Raw genomic sequence first — 17,056 nt, forward strand, 5'->3', positions numbered from 1 at the left:
ATTCTCTAAAAATTCAGCCAAAATGGGGGTTAAGAAAATATCCTCGTTAATTTGGGACATTACTCGTTTTCGACCCTTTTTTAGTAGGAAGGCCATAATGTGGCCGATTTGCATTGAATCTTAGCGTGTGACAATTTGTTGGATAGGTAAACAACATAACTACGACTTCCATGGGATATTTTTGCATTCTCTAAAAATTCGGCCAAAATGGAGGTTAAGAAAATCTCCTCGTTAATTTGGCACATTACTGGTTTTCGACGCTCTTTTACTAGGAAGGCCATAATGTGGCCGATTTGCATTGAATCTTAGCGTGTGACAATTTGTTGGATAGGTAAACAACATAACTACGACTTCCATGGGATATTTTTGCATTCTCTAAAAATTCGGCCAAAATGGAGGTTAAGAAAATCTCCTCGTTAATTTAGGACATTACTCGTTTTCCACCCATTTTTACTAGGAAGGCCATAAAGTGGCCGATTTGTATTGAATCTTAGCATGTGACAATTCGTTGGATAGGTAAACAACATAACTACGACTTCCATGGGATATTTTTGCATTCTCTAAAAATTTAGCCAAAATGGAGGTTAAGAAAATCCCCTCGTTAATTTAGGACATTACTCGTTTTTGACCCTTTTTTATAAGGAAGGCCATAAAGTGGCCGGTTTGTATTGAATCTTAGCATGGGACAATTCGTTGGATAGGTAAACAACATAGCTACGACTTCCATGGGATATTTTTGCATTTTTTAAAAATTCAGCCAAAATGGAGGTTAAGAAAATCTCCTCGTTAATTTGGGACATTACTCGTTTTCGACCTTTTTTTACTAGGAAGGCCATAATGTGGCCGATTTGCATTGAATCTTAGCGTGTGACAATTCGTTGGATAGGTAAACAACATAACTACGACTTCCATGGGACATTTTTGCATTCTCTAAAAATTCAGCCAAAATGGGGGTTAAGAAAATATCCTCGTTAATTTGGGACATTACTCGTTTTCGACCCTTTTTTAGTAGGAAGGCCATAATGTGGCCGATTTGCATTGAATCTTAGCGTGTGACAATTTTTTGGATAGGTAAACAACATAACTACGACTTCCATGGGATATTTTTGCATTCTCTAAAAATTCGGCCAAAATGGAGGTTAAGAAAATCTCCTCGTTAATTTGGCACATTACTGGTTTTCGACGCTCTTTTACTAGGAAGGCCATAATGTGGCCGATTTGCATTGAATCTTAGCGTGTGACAATTTGTTGGATAGGTAAACAACATAACTACGACTTCCATGGGATATTTTTGCATTCTCTAAAAATTCGGCCAAAATGGAGGTTAAGAAAATCCCCTCGTTAATTTAGGACATTACTCGTTTTTGACCCTTTTTTATAAGGAAGGCCATAAAGTGGCCGGTTTGTATTGAATCTTAGCATGGGACAATTCGTTGGATAGGTAAACAACATAGCTACGACTTCCATGGGATATTTTTGCATTTTTTAAAAATTCAGCCAAAATGGAGGTTAAGAAAATCTCCTCGTTAATTTGGGACATTACTCGTTTTCGACCCTTTTTTACTAGGAAGGCCATAATGTGGCCGATTTGCATTGAATCTTAGCGTGTGACAATTCGTTGGATAGGTAAACAACATAACTACGACTTCCATGGGACATTTTTGCATTCTCTAAAAATTCAGCCAAAATGGGGGTTAAGAAAATATCCTCGTTAATTTGGGACATTACTCGTTTTCGACCCTTTTTTAGTAGGAAGGCCATAATGTGGCCGATTTGCATTGAATCTTAGCGTGTGACAATTTGTTGGATAGGTAAACAACATAACTACGACTTCCATGGGATATTTTTGCATTCTCTAAAAATTCAGCCAAAATGGAGGTTAAGAAAATCTCCTCGTTAATTTGGCACATTACTGGTTTTCGACGCTCTTTTACTAGGAAGGCCATAATGTGGCCGATTTGCATTGAATCTTAGCGTGTGACAATTCGTTGGATAGGTAAACAACATAGCTACGACTTCCATGGGATATTTTTGCATTCTCTAAAAATTCGGCCAAAATGGAGGTTAAGAAAATCTCCTCGTTAATTTAGGACATTACTCGTTTTCGACCCATTTTTACTAGGAAGGCCATAAAGTGGCCGATTTGTATTGAATCTTAGCATGTGACAATTCGTTGGATAGGTAAACAACATAACTACGACTTCCATGGGATATTTTTGCATTCTCTAAAAATTTAGCCAAAATGGAGGTTAAGAAAATCCCCTCGTTAATTTAGGACATTACTCGTTTTCGACCCTTTTTTATTAGGAAGGCCATAATGTGGCCGATTTGCATTGAATCTTAGCGTGTGACAATTCGTTGGATAGGTAAACAACATAACTACGACTTCCATGGGATATTTTTGCATTTTTTAAAAATTCAGCCAAAATGGAGGTTAAGAAAATCTCCTTGTTAATTTGGGACATTACTCGTTTTGGACCCTTTTTTAGTAGGAAGCCATAATGTGGCCGATTTGCATTGAATCTTAGCGTGTGACAATTCGTTGGATAGGTAAACAACATAACTACGACTTCCATGGGATATTTTTGCATTCTCTAAAAATTTAGCCAAAATGGAGGTTAAGAAAATCCCCTCGTTAATTTAGGACATTACTCGTTTTCGACCCTTTTTTATTAGGAAGGCCATAATGTGGCCGATTTGCATTGAATCTTAGCGTGTGACAATTCGTTGGATAGGTAAACAACATAACTACGACTTCCATGGGATATTTTTGCATTTTTTAAAAATTCAGCCAAAATGGAGGTTAAGAAAATCTCCTTGTTAATTTGGGACATTACTCGTTTTGGACCCTTTTTTAGTAGGAAGCCATAATGTGGCCGATTTGCATTGAATCTTAGCGTGTGACAATTCGTTGGATAGGTAAACAACATAACTACGACTTCCATGGGATATTTTTGCATTCTCTAAAAATTTAGCCAAAATGGAGGTTAAGAAAATCCCCTCGTTAATTTAGGACATTACTCGTTTTCGACCCTTTTTTATAAGGAAGGCCATAATGTGGCCGATTTGCATTGAATCTTAGCGTGTGACAATTCGTTGGATAGGTAAACAACATAACTACGACTTACATGGGATATTTTTGCATTCTCTAAATATTTAGCCAAAATGGAGGTTAAGTAAATCCCCTCGTTAATTTAGGACATTACTCGTTTTCGACCCTTTTTTATAAGGAAGGCCATAATGTGGCCGATTTGCATTGAATCTTAGCGTGTGACAATTCGTTGGATAGGTAAACAGCATAACTACGACTTCCATGGGACATTTTTGCATTCTCTAAAAATTCAGCCAAAATGGAGGTTAAGAAAATCCCCTCGTTAATTTAGGACATTACTCGTTTTCGACCCTTTTTTATAAGGAAGGCCATAAAGTGGCCGGTTTGTATTGAATCTTAGCATGGGACAATTCGTTGGATAGGTAAACAACATAGCTACGACTTCCATGGGATATTTTTGCAATTTTTAAAAATTCAGCCAAAATGGAGGTTAAGAAAATCTCCTCGTTAATTTAGGACATTACTCGTTTTCGACCCTTTTTTATAAGGAAGGCCATAAAGTGGCCGGTTTGTATTGAATCTTAGCATGGGACAATTCGTTGGATAGGTAAACAACATAGCTACGACTTCCATGGGAGATTTTTGCATTTTTTAAAAATTCAGCCAAAATGGAGGTTAAGAAAATCTCCTTGTTAATTTGGGACATTATTCGTTTTCGACCCTTTTTTACTAGGAAGGCCATAATGTGGCCGATTTGCATTGAATCTTAGCGTGTGACAATTCGTTGGATAGGTAAACAACATAACTACGACTTCCATGGGACGTTTTTGCATTCTCTAAAAATTCAGCCAAAATGGGGGTGAAGAAAATATCCTCGTTAATTTAGGACATTACTCGTTTTCGACCCATTTTTACTAGGAAGGCCATAAAGTGGCCGGTTTGTATTGAATCTTTGCATGAGACAATTCGTTGGATAGGTAAAGAACATAGCTACGACTTCCATGGGATATTTTTGCATTTTTTAAAAATTCAGCCAAAATGGAGGTTAAGAAAATCTCCTTGTTAATTTGGGACATTACTCGTTTTGGACCCTTTTTTAGTAGGAAGCCATAATGTGGCCGATTTGCATTGAATCTTAGCGTGTGACAATTCGTTGGATAGGTAAACAACATAGCTACGACTTCCATGGGATATTTTTGCATTTTTTAAAAATTCAGCCAAAATGGAGGTTAAGAAAATCTCCTCGTTAATTTGGGACATTACTCGTTTTCGACCCTTTTTTAATAGGAAGGCCATAATGTGGCCGATTTGCATTGAATCTTAGCGTGTGACAATTCGTTGGATAGGTAAACAACATAACTACGACTTACATGGGATATTTTTGCATTCTCTAAAAATTTAGCCAAAATGGAGGTTAAGTAAATCCCCTCGTTAATTTAGGACATTACTCGTTTTCGACCCTTTTTTATAAGGAAGGCCATAAAGTGGCCGATTTGTATTGAATCTTAGCATGGGACAAATCGTTGGATAGGTAAACAACATAGCTACGACTTCCATGGGATATTTTTGCATTTTTTAAAAATTCAGCCAAAATGGAGGTTAAGAAAATCTCCTCGTTAATTTGGGACATTACTCGTTTTCGGCCATTTTTTACTAGGAAGGCTATAATGTGGCCGATTTGCATTGAATCTTAGCGTGTGACAATTCGTTGGATAGGTAAACAACATAACTACGACTTCCATGGGACATTTTTGCATTCTCTAAAAATTCAGCCAAAATGGGGGTTAAGAAAATATCTTCGTTAATTTAGGACATTACTCGTTTTCGACCCATTTTGACTAGGAAGGCCATAAGATGGCCGGTTTGTATTGAATCTTAGCATGGGACAATTCGTTGGATAGGTAAACAACATAGCTACGACTTCCATGGGATATTTTTGCATTTTTTAAAAATTCAGCCAAAATGGAGGTTAAGAAAATCTCCTTGTTAATTTGGGACATTACTCGTTTTCGACCCTTTTTTACTAGGAAGGCCATAATGTGGCCGATTTGCATTGAATCTTAGCGTGTGACAATTCGTTGGATAGGTAAACAACATAACTACGACTTCCATGGGATATTTTTGCATTCTCTAAAAATTTGGCCAAAATGGAGGTTAAGAAAATCTCCTCGTTAATTTAGGATATTACTCGTTTTCGACCCATTTTTACTAGGAAGGCCTTAAAGTGGCCGATTTGTATTGAATCTTAGCATGTGACAATTTGTTGGATAGGTAAACAACATAACTACGACTTCCATGGGATATTTTTGCATTCTCTAAAAATTCAGCCAAAATGGAGGTTAAGAAAATCCCCTCGTTAATTTAGGACATTACTCGTTTTCGACCCTTTTTTATAAGGAAGGACATAAAGTGGCCGGTTTGTATTGAATCTTAGCATGGGACAATTCGTTGGATAGGTAAACAACATAGCTACGACTTCCATGAGATATTTTTGCATTTTTTAAAAATTCAGCCAAAATGGAGGTTAAGAAAATCTCCTTGTTAATTTGGGACATTACTCGTTTTCGACCCTTTTTTACTAGGAAGGCCATAATGTGGCCGATTTGCATTGAATCTTAGCGTGTGACAATTCGTTGGATAGGTAAACAACATAACTACGACTTCCATGGGATATTTTTGCATTCTCTAAAAATTCGGCCAAAATGGAGGTTAAGAAAATCTCCTCGTTAATTTAGGACATTACTCGTTTTCTACCCATTTTTACTAGGAAGGCCATAAAGTGGCCGATTTGTATTGAATCTTAGCATGTGACAATTCGTTGGATAGGTAAACAACATAACTACGACTTCCATGGGATATTTTTGCATTCTCTAAAAATTTAGCCAAAATGAAGGTTAAGAAAATCCCCTCGTTAATTTAGGACATTACTCGTTTTCGACCCTTTTTTATAAAGAAGGCCATAAAGTGGCCTGTTCGTATTGAATCTTAGCATGGGACAATTCGTTGGATAGGTAAACAACATAGCTACGACTTCCATGGGATATTTTTGCATTTTTTAAAAATTCAGCCAAAATGGAGGTTAAGAAAATCTCCTCGTTAATTTGGGACATTACTCGTTTTCGACCCTTTTTTACTAGGAAGGCCATAATGTGGCCGATTTGCATTGAATCTTAGCGTGTGACAATTCGTTGGATAGGTAAACAACATAACTACGACTTCCATTGGACATTTTTGCATTCTCTAAAAATTCAGCCAAAATGGGTGTAACAGCCCGATTTTCGCTAGTTTTTATTTTAATTATTTATTTGTGTTTGTTATATGTGCTCTTATGTGATTATTTGCATCTGTGTGTATTTTTGGTTGGGATTCATAGAATTCGGTGTTAGAAGGGTATTTTAGTCATTTTGGACTTAGGGGTAGTTTGGTCATTTTGAGAGTAGGGGTAATTTTGTAATTTTGAACGAGGATTATTTTTAATGTTTAGTAGGAGTATTATTTTACCAAGTTACTAGAGAGGGTGTAGTAATTATTTTAATTACCATTAAGTGACCGTTAGTGTTATAATTTACCATTAAGTGAGTAGTGACATTTGGGTGTTAGAATAGAAATGGGTTAGGCCCATTAAGGTTTAAGAGATAAGCCCAATTGAGTAAAGCTAGTATATAAACTCTAGTTGTTGGTGAAACTAGGTTTTACAAACATTTTATCATTTCATTTCATTTGAGAAGAGAAGAGATAGAGGCTAGAGAGAAGAACAAGTGCAAGGGTTAGAGGCAAGAGGGATTCATCATCTAGGAGCTAAATTGAGGCTTGGGTTAGAGAATCTTGGTGCTAGAGGTAAGAGGGTTAGATTTCAACCATAATTCATCTCTCTTTCTTTTTACCCATTTTATGAAATTGATGAATTGAACCTAATTGATTGTAAATTCGTGTTCATGTTTTGATGCAATGTTTGGGTATGTAAATTAAATGTTAATTGAGTTGTTGATGATGAAATTATATGCTTAAGTTGTGGTTATATGTATACTTTGCATTTTTGTCCAAAAATGGTGATATGAGATGTTGTTGTGATGAATTGTTGGTGAATTCATGATGTTTAGCTGCTGTTGTTGTTGATAGATGTTGGTGTTGATGATTAAAACATTGGGTAATCATAATTGGAGAGTTTGATATGACTTTGTGTTGTTTTTGAATATTTGATGAAAAATGGGTCAAATGATGATTTTTGTTGTAAGGATGTTTTGATGCATGTTTTACATGATTTTGAGTGTCTTTTCATGTTTAGAAATGTTTAAACAAACTTTGGGATCAAATTTGAGCTTTGGGAAGTCAAAATTGGGGTTTTGGGGTGAAAAAGTGAGTTTTTCTCGTAACAGGACTGTCCCAACTCGCCACAGCGAGTGGGAGGCGAGTTGGAGGCGAGCAGGAGGTGCTTTCGGTGATGCTTACTCGCCACGGCGAGCTGCACAGTGGCAGCATCCCCTGTTTCGCGTTCTTGCGTCTTTTTCCCTCGTTTCTGTTTTGAATTGGCTTTCGGTGTAAACATGAAAGTTGTAGATAATTTTGTTAGCTTTCCAATGGCTTTGGTTTGACTAGAAAATGATTCTTGGTTTTTGAGTTATGAGGCAAATACTCCAAGGTGGTCGTGGTGAAATTTTACGAAAAATTCGCATATCTATTTCTAAGTCGACCCAAACCTTATGGATTGTTTCCAAACTTTCAAACTTATATTTTATGAGTTCAATTAAGGTGTTTAGTAGTATTTAAACTATGATGTGAGGGATTTAACTTGTTTTACTTAGAAAATGGAAAATTTCTTGAAAAGTGTTTCGGTGAGACGAACTTTGTGATTTTTATGAATTCATCGTATTTGGCCGATGAAATGCTTATGTAATCTCTACTGCACATATGTGTGACTTGAGAGGATACATGGCATAGGCAATTGAACTCGTTTACTTGGTTTTGGCTTAGGTGCTCAATTATTTTCAATATTGTGATTTATGAGACGAACTTGATTGAAAATGATCATTGAGGGCCAATTGCTTATGAACCCTCTATGATTAGATTGATATGATTATGAGATGATGTATGAATGGTTGTTAAGTGATGAATATGATGTTTGTGATCATATGTTGTGATTGTTCTTTTATTTGGAATGTAAGGAACTATGTGGAAATATGAACTATATGATATAGTTGGATGATGATTATAGCCGTTGACTTATAGCCGTTGATTATAGCCGTTGAATTGTGAACATATGCATAGTGAATTGAGTCATATGTTCATGCATCATATGTCGTGTCGGATGTTATATCCATATTGCCGTTGACTATAGCCGTTGATAATGATGTTTTTGTTGCATCATGGGTGACGACCTTGAGGAGAATTGGTACCACATGCATCTAGATGAGTCTAGAGTCATTGCATACTTGTTGATGAATTGAAATACATTTGAGTTGCGAATGATGACTGAATTTTTTAATTGTTGATTAAGATGGTTGATCTTGTGATGTGTGTATGATACACTTGTGGATATGAATTTGAGATGTTGATATTGAATGATGTGAATGTTAAGAATGCTTGTGAATACGTGTGTAGTTTGTTATTCATCGATCTTAAATGTATCTTTCATTCTCAAAGTTTCTTGTTAATTTTAAGTGGATTATGATGATGTAATGCTAACCCTCAGTGGTTTACCACCTACCTTTCCGTATGGACGGGTAGATGGAGTGCAGGATGCTTAGTTGTTGCTTGTTGATGCCGAGGAGTGGAGTTCCTCTTTTTCATGCAAGTGTCTAGATTAGGGCTCTGATCTAGGATAGTTCTTGCATGTTGGTTTTTTTATTTTTGGACCGTGTATTTTGGAGTTGAGATGTTATTTGTTGTTTGAGATTTGGATGATACATTTGTATTTAGTTTGGAGATCCATAGATTGTTTATGAATTATATATTATTCCGCTGCTATGTGATGTGACATGATCTTTATGCATGTATGTATTGTGGTTTATTCGAAGACGTAGCATCTATTTCTAGAATATGGTTGTGTATTCGCGCGTTTTACCGCTTAATAGAAATAGGGTGTTACAAGTTGGTATCAGAGCCTGGTTAGTCTTGTCCGGACTATTGGACTAGTAGACTAGTATTCGTTGGTTGATTTTTCCTGTTGGTATACGAACGGTAATGAGTTACCTTCGATACTTGTTTGTTGTGCTGTTGTCCTTATCTGTTGGTTTGGTTTTGGTGTAGAAGTGAGATGGCTGGTGGTAGAGATGATACGGCGATTGCGCAGGCTTTGGCTTCGATGGCTCAGGTGTTGGCTCAGGCTAATGAGCAGGCGGCGGTTGGTCATCGTGATCCTGGTGAGGCGGAGGAGCGAAGGTTGGATCATTTCTTGCGAAACAGTCCACCGACATTCAAAGGTAGATATGATCCGGATGGAGCTCAGGCATGGGTGCAAGCCATGGAGAGGATCTTTCGTGCTATGATGACTAGTGAGGATCAGAAGGTCAGACTGGCTACTCACATGCTTGCTGAAGAGGCTGAGTATTGGTGGACCAATGCTAAGGGAAGGCTTGAGGCTGGTGGAACTGTGACTTGGGCTAGGTTCAAGACTGAGTTTTTAAGGAAGTACTTTCCTGAGGATTTGAGGACTAAGAAGGAAGTTGAGTTCTTGAACTTGAAGCAAGAGAACCGTTCAGTGGCTGAGTATGCTGCAAAGTTTGAGGAGCTTTCGAGGTTTTGTCCGTACATCAATGCGGAGGATGCTATGGTCTCTAAGTGTGTGAAGTTCGAGAGCGGTTTGAGGCCCGATATCTATCAGTACATGTGTATTCAGGAGATCCGAGACTTTGATACTTTGGTGCATAAGTGTCAAATGTTTGATGAAGCTGGAAAGGTCAAGGTGAATCATTATAAGGCGATGAATGAGAAGAAAGGAAAGAGTCATGGATTTGGGAAGCCGTACAACAAGGACAAAGGAAAGAAGAGGGAATCTGGTGGAGGCTCTAAGCCGAATGTTGCTTATGTGAGATGCTACAAGTGTGGAATCTTGGGTCATTACTCAAGTGATTGTCGCAAGGGTGATAGTTGCTACAAGTGTGGACAGAAGGGTCACAAGGCATTTGAGTGCAAGAAGGATATTACTTGTTTCAACTGTGGTGAAGAGGGTCATCTTAGTACTAAGTGTACCAAGCCGAAGAAGGCGGCGGGGAAGGTGTTTGCATTGAATGCGGAAGAGGTGGAGCATCCGGATAATCTCATCCGAGGTATGTGTTTTATCAATAGTACTCCTTTAATTGCAATTATTGATACTGGTGCTACTCATTCTTTTATTGCGGCTAGTTGTGTTGAGCGTTTGGGTTTGGTTGTGACTCCGTTGTTGCGAGGGATGGTTATCGATACCCCGGCTAGTGGTTCGGTGACTACTTCCTTAGTATGTGCTAAGTGTCCTGTTAGTTTTGGTAACGTGGATTTTGAGTTGGATCTTGTGTGTCTTCCATTGAAGCATATGGACGTAATTTTCGGTATGGATTGGATGTTGACTTTTGGTGTTAACATTAATTGTTTGACCAAGAGTGTAACGTTTTCTAAGCCGGTGGCTGAGGAAGGTGGGAAGTTCTTGACCGCGGAGCAAGTGAAAAAGTCCTTGGATGGTGAAGCTAGTGTGTTCATGATGTTTACTTCCTTGAAGGAAAGTAGTGAGAAAGGAGTTGGTGATTTGCCGGTAGTGCAAGAGTTTCCAGAAGTTTTCCCGGACGACATTACCGAATTACCGCCGGAGAGAGAAGTAGAGTTTGCAATTGATTTGGTGCCTGGAACGAGTCCTATCTCGATTGCGCCTTATCGGATGTCTGCATCAGAGTTGGGTGAATTGACGAAGCAATTGGAAGAGTTGCTTGAGAAACAGTTTATCAGACCGAGTGTTTCTCCATGGGGTGCTCCTGTATTGTTGGTTAAGAAGAAAGATGGAAGCATGAGGTTGTGTGTGGATTATCGGCAGTTGAATAAAGTAACGATTAAGAATCGGTATCCACTTCTGAGGTTCGATGATTTGATGGATCAGTTGGTTGGCGCGGAGGTGTTCAGCAAGATTGACTTGAGATCAGGATATCATCAGATTAGAGTAAAGGCGGAAGATATATCCAAAACTGCGTTCAGAACGAGGTACGGACACTATGAGTATTCTGTGATGCCATTTGGAGTGTCTAATGCGCCAGGTGTCTTCATGGAATACATGAATAGGATATATCATCCTTTTCTGGACCGTTTTGTGGTAGTGTTTATAGATGATATTTTGGTGTATTCGAAGTCTGAAGAAGAGCATGCCGAGCATTTGAGGATTGTGTTGGGAGTCTTGAAGGAGAATAAGTTGTTTGCTAAATTGTCGAAGTGTGAGTTTTGGTTGCGGGAAGTGAGTTTCCTCGGTCATGTGATTTCTAAAGGTGGTATTGCCGTGGATCCGTCGAAGGTTGATGCAGTGTTGCAGTGGGAATCACCTAAGTCTGTTTTTGAAGTTAGAAGCTTTCTTGGGTTGGCAGGTTATTATCGGAGGTTCATTGAGGGATTCTCTAAGTTGGTGTTGCCATTGACGCAGTTGACTCGGAAAGGGCAAGCGTATGTTTGGGATGCTAAGTGTGAGAAGAGTTTCCAAGAGTTGAAGAAGAGATTGACTTCAGCTCCAGTGTTGATTTTGCCGAATCCGAAGGAATCTTTTGTTGTGTATTGTGATGCTTCTAAGATGGGTCTTGGTGGTGTGCTTATGCAGAATCGTCAGGTTGTGGCTTACGCTTCAAGGCAGTTGAAAGTGCATGAGAAGAATTATCCGACTCACGATTTGGAATTAGCAGCTGTGGTGTATGTGTTGAAGATTTGGAGGCATTATCTGTATGGTTCTAAGTTTGAAGTGTTCAGTGATCACAAGAGTTTGAAGTACTTGTTCGACCAGAAAGAGTTGAATATGAGGCAAAGGAGATGGTTGGAGTATCTTAAGGATTTTGACTTCCAGTTGAGCTATCATCCTGGAAAGGCCAATGTGGTTGCTGATGCGTTGAGTAGGAAGTCGTTGCATATGTCTGCTTTGATGGTAAAAGAGTTAGAGTTGATTGAACAGTTTCGAGATTTGAGTTTGGTTAGTGAGTTGACACCGGATGGTGTGAGGTTGGGAATGTTGAAGCTGACAAGTAATATTCTGGAGGAGATCAAGAATGGTCAGAAGGAAGATTTGGAACTTGTAGATCGAGTGGTGTTGGTTAATCAAGGCAAAGGTGGAGACTTTAGATTGGATGAGAACAGTGTTTTGATGTTTCGTGATCGCGTTTGTGTGCCAAGTGTTCTTGAGCTTAAGAGACAGATTTTGGAAGAAGGTCATAGAAGTAGTTTGAGTATTCATCCGGGAGCAACTAAGATGTATCAGGACTTGAAGAGGTTGTTTTGGTGGCCTGGAATGAAGAAGGAAATCGCAGAGTTTGTGTATGCTTGTTTGGTTTGTCAGAAGTCTAAGATTGAACATCAGAAACCGTCAGGTTTGATGCAACCGTTGTTTGTGCCAGAGTGGAAGTGGGATAGTATATCAATGGACTTTGTTGGAGCGTTGCCAAAGACTGTTAAGGGTTTTGATTCTATTTGGGTGATTGTTGATCGATTGACGAAGTCGGCACATTTTGTTCCTATCAAGACCGGTATGTCTGTGACAAAGTTGGCTGAGATCTACATTGAGCAGATTGTTAGATTGCATGGTGTTCCTTCTAGTATTGTATCGGATCGGGATCCGAGGTTTACTTCTAAGTTTTGGGAGAGTTTGCAAGATGCTTTGGGAACTAAGTTGAGGTTGAGTTCTGCTTATCATCCTCAGACTGATGGTCAGACGGAGAGGACTATTCAGAGTTTGGAAGATTTGTTGAGAGCTTGTGTGTTGGAGCAAGGTGTCAGTTGGATTGAATGTTTACCATTGATTGAGTTTACTTACAACAACAGTTTTCATTCTAGTATTGGAATGGCACCGTTCGAAGCTTTGTATGGTCGAAGATGTAGGACGCCGTTGTGTTGGTATGAATCAGGAGAGAGTGCTTTGTTAGGACCGGAAGTTGTGCAAGAGACGACCGAGAAGGTTAAGATGATTCAAGAGAAGATGAGAGCGTCTCAGAGTAGACAGAAGAGTTATCATGATAAGAGGAGGAAGGATATTGAGTTTCAGGTTGGTGATCATGTGTTCTTGAGAGTGAATCCTGTAACCGGTGTTGGTCGTGCTTTGAAGTGTCGGAAGTTGACTCCTCGTTTTGTTGGACCGTTTGAGATTATTGAGAAGGTTGGGGTTGTAGCGTATCGGATTGCGTTACCGCCTTCTTTATCGAATCTTCATGATGTGTTTCATGTGTCTCAGTTGAGGAAGTATGTGTATGATGCGTCCCATGTGATTCAAGTGGATGATTTGGAAGTAAGGGATAATTTGACCGTTGAGACTTGGCCGGTTAGGATTGAGGATCGTGAAGTGAAGCGTTTGCGTGGCAAGGAAGTTGTTTTGGTTAAAGTGATTTGGGTTGGACCAACCGGTGAGAGTGCCACTTGGGAATCGGAGAGTAGCTTGAGGGTTGCGTATCCAGAGTTGTTTCCTTCAGGTAAATTTTCGAGGGCGAAAATTCTTTTTAGTGGGGGAGAGTTGTAACAGCCCGATTTTCGCTAGTTTTTATTTTAATTATTTATTTGTGTTTGTTATATGTGCCCTTATGTGATTATTTGCATCTGTGTGTATTTTTGGTTGGGATTCATAGAATTCGGTGTTAGAAGGGTATTTTAGTCATTTTGGACTTAGGGGTAGTTTGGTCATTTTGAGAGTAGGGGTAATTTTGTAATTTTGAACGAGGATTATTTTTAATGTTTAGTAGGAGTATTATTTTACCAAGTTACTAGAGAGGGTGTAGTAATTATTTTAATTACCATTAAGTGACCGTTAGTGTTATAATTTACCATTAAGTGAGTAGTGACATTTGGGTGTTAGAATAGAAATGGGTTAGGCCCATTAAGGTTTAAGAGATAAGCCCAATTGAGTAGAGCTAGTATATAAACTCTAGTTGTTGGTGAAACTAGGTTTTACAAACATTTTATCATTTCATTTCATTTGAGAAGAGAAGAGATAGAGGCTAGAGAGAAGAACAAGTGCAAGGGTTAGAGGCAAGAGGGATTCATCATCTAGGAGCTAAATTGAGGCTTGGGTTAGAGAATCTTGGTGCTAGAGGTAAGAGGGTTAGATTTCAACCATAATTCATCTCTCTTTCTTTTTACCCATTTTATGAAATTGATGAATTGAACCTAATTGATTGTAAATTCGTGTTCATGTTTTGATGCAATGTTTGGGTATGTAAATTAAATGTTAATTGAGTTGTTGATGATGAAATTACATGCTTAAGTTGTGGTTATATGTATACTTTGCATTTTTGTCCAAAAATGGTGATATGAGATGTTGTTGTGATGAATTGTTGGTGAATTCATGATGTTTAGCTGCTGTTGTTGTTGATAGATGTTGTTGTTGATGATTAAAACATTGGGTAATCATAATTGGAGAGTTTGATATGACTTTGTGTTGTTTTTGAATATTTGATGAAAAATGGGTCAAATGATGATTTTTGTTGTAAGGATGTTTTGATGCATGTTTTACATGATTTTGAGTGTCTTTTCATGTTTAGAAATGTTTAAACAAACTTTGGGATCAAATTTGAGCTTTGGGAAGTCAAAATTGGGGTTTTGGGGTGAAAAAGTGAGTTTTTCTCGTAACAGGACTGTCCCAACTCGCCACAGCGAGTGGGAGGCGAGTTGGAGGCGAGCAGGAGGTGCTTTCGGTGATGCTTACTCGCCTCGCGAGTAGATTTACTCGCCACGGCGATCTGCACAGTGGCAGCATCCCCTGTTTCGCGTTCTTGCGTATTTTTCCCTCGTTTCTGTTTTGAATTGGCTTTCGGTGTAAACATGAAAGTTGTAGATAATTTTGTTAGCTTTCCAATGGCTTTGGTTTGACTTGAAAATGATTCTTGGTTTTTGAGTTATGAGGCAAATACTCCAAGGTGGTCTTGGTGAAATTTTACGAAAAATCCGCATAACTATTTCTAAGTCGACCCAAACCTTATGGATTGTTTCCAAACTTTCAAACTTATATTTTATGATTTCAATTAAGGTGTTTAGTAGTATTTAAACTATGATGTGAGGGATTTAACTTGTTTTACTTAGAAAATGGAAAATTTCTTGAAAAGTGTTTCGGTGAGACGAACTTTGTGATTTTTATGAATTCATCGTATTTGGCCGATGAAATGCTTATGTAATCTCTACTGCACATATGTGTGACTTGAGAGGATACATGGCATAGGCAATTGAACTCGTTTACTTGGTTTTGGCTTAGGTGCTCAATTATTTTCAATATTGTGATTTATGAGACGAACTTGATTGAAAATGATCATTGAGGGCCAATTGCTTATGAACCCTCTATGATTAGATTGATATGATTATGAGATGATGTATGAATGGTTGTTAAGTGATGAATATGATGTTTGTGATCATATGTTGTGATTGTTCTTTTATTTGGAATGTAAGGAACTATGTGGAAATATGAACTATATGATATAGTTGGATGATGATTATAGCCGTTGACTTATAGCCGTTGATTATAGCCGTTGAATTGTTGTGAACATATGCATAGTGAATTGAGTCATATGTTCATGCATCATATGTCGTGTCGGATGTTATATGCATATTGCCGTTGACTATAGCCGTTGATAATGATGTTTTTGTTGCATCATGGGTGACGACCTTGAGGAGAATTGGTACCACATGCATCTAGATGAGTCTAGAGTCATTGCATACTTGTTGGTGAATTGAAATACCTTTGAGTTGCGAATGATGATTGAATTTTTTAATTGTTGATTAAGATGGTTGATCTTGTGATGTGTGTATAATACACTTGTGGATATGAATTTGAGATGTTGATATTGAATGATGTGAATGTTAAGAATGCTTGTGAATACGTGTGTAGTTTGTTATTCATCGATCTTAAATGTATCTTTCATTCTCAAAGTTTCTTGTTAATTTTAAGTGGATTATGATGATGTAATGCTAACCCTCAGTGGTTTACCACCTACCTTTCCGTATGGACGGGTAGATGGAGTGCAGGATGCTTAGTTGTTGCTTGTTGATGCCGAGGAGTGGAGTTCCTCTTTTTCATGCAAGTGTCTAGATGAGGGCTCTGATCTAGGATAGTTCTTGCATGTTGGTTTTTTTATTTTTGGACCGTGTATTTTGGAGTTGAGATGTTATTTGTTGTTTGAGATTTGGATGATACATTTGTATTTAGTTTGGAGATCCATAGATTGTTTATGAATTATATATTATTCCGCTGCTATGTGATGTGACATGATCTTTATGCATGTATGTATTGTGGTTTATTCGAAGACGTAGCATCTATTTCTAGAATATGGTTGTGTATTCGCGCGTTTTACCGCTAAATAGAAATAGGGTGTCCCATAATGTGGCTGATTTGTATTGAATCTTAGCGTGTGACAATTTGTTGGACAGGTAAACAACATAACTACGACTTCCATGGGATATTTTTGCATTCTCTAAAAATTCGGCCAAAATGGAGGTTAAGAAAATCTCCTCGTTAATTTAGGACATTACTCGTTTGCGACCCATTTTTACTAGGAAGGCCATAAAGTGGCCGATTTGTATTGAATCTTAGCATGTGCCAATTCGTTGGATAGGTAAACAACATAACTACGACTTCCATGGGATATTTTTGCATTCTCTAAAAATTTAGCCAAAATGGAGGTTAAGAAAATCCCCTCGTTAATTTAGGACATTACTCGTTTTTGACCCTTTTTTATAAGGAAGGCCATAAAGTGGCCGGTTTGTATTGAATCTTAGCATGGGACAATTCGTTGGATAGGTAAACAACATAGCTACGACTTCCATGGGATATTTTTGCATTTTTTAAAAATTCAGCCAAAATGGAGGTTAAGAAAATCT

The 17,056-nt window shown here is 38.1% G+C and overlaps 2 long non-coding RNA genes across 2 annotated transcripts; both read left to right on the forward strand.

The window, feature by feature from the left end:
* Nucleotides 1-6,772: 6,772 nt before the first annotated feature.
* LOC146925628 (uncharacterized) lies at nt 6,773-9,016 on the forward strand. The gene is made up of 2 exons (XR_015008074.1): nt 6,773-6,889; nt 8,777-9,016. It is a non-coding gene; the product is annotated as an uncharacterized LOC146925628 (long non-coding RNA).
* Nucleotides 9,017-14,154: 5,138 nt separating this feature from the next.
* LOC146925629 (uncharacterized) lies at nt 14,155-16,433 on the forward strand. The gene is made up of 2 exons (XR_015008075.1): nt 14,155-14,282; nt 16,194-16,433. It is a non-coding gene; the product is annotated as an uncharacterized LOC146925629 (long non-coding RNA).
* Nucleotides 16,434-17,056: the final 623 nt, after the last annotated feature.

The sequence above is a fragment of the Medicago sativa genome, chromosome 4, assembly GCF_051527215.1.
Source record: "Medicago sativa cultivar Bolivia chromosome 4, Bolivia_mono, whole genome shotgun sequence".
In the NCBI taxonomy this organism is placed as follows: domain Eukaryota; kingdom Viridiplantae; phylum Streptophyta; class Magnoliopsida; order Fabales; family Fabaceae; genus Medicago; species Medicago sativa.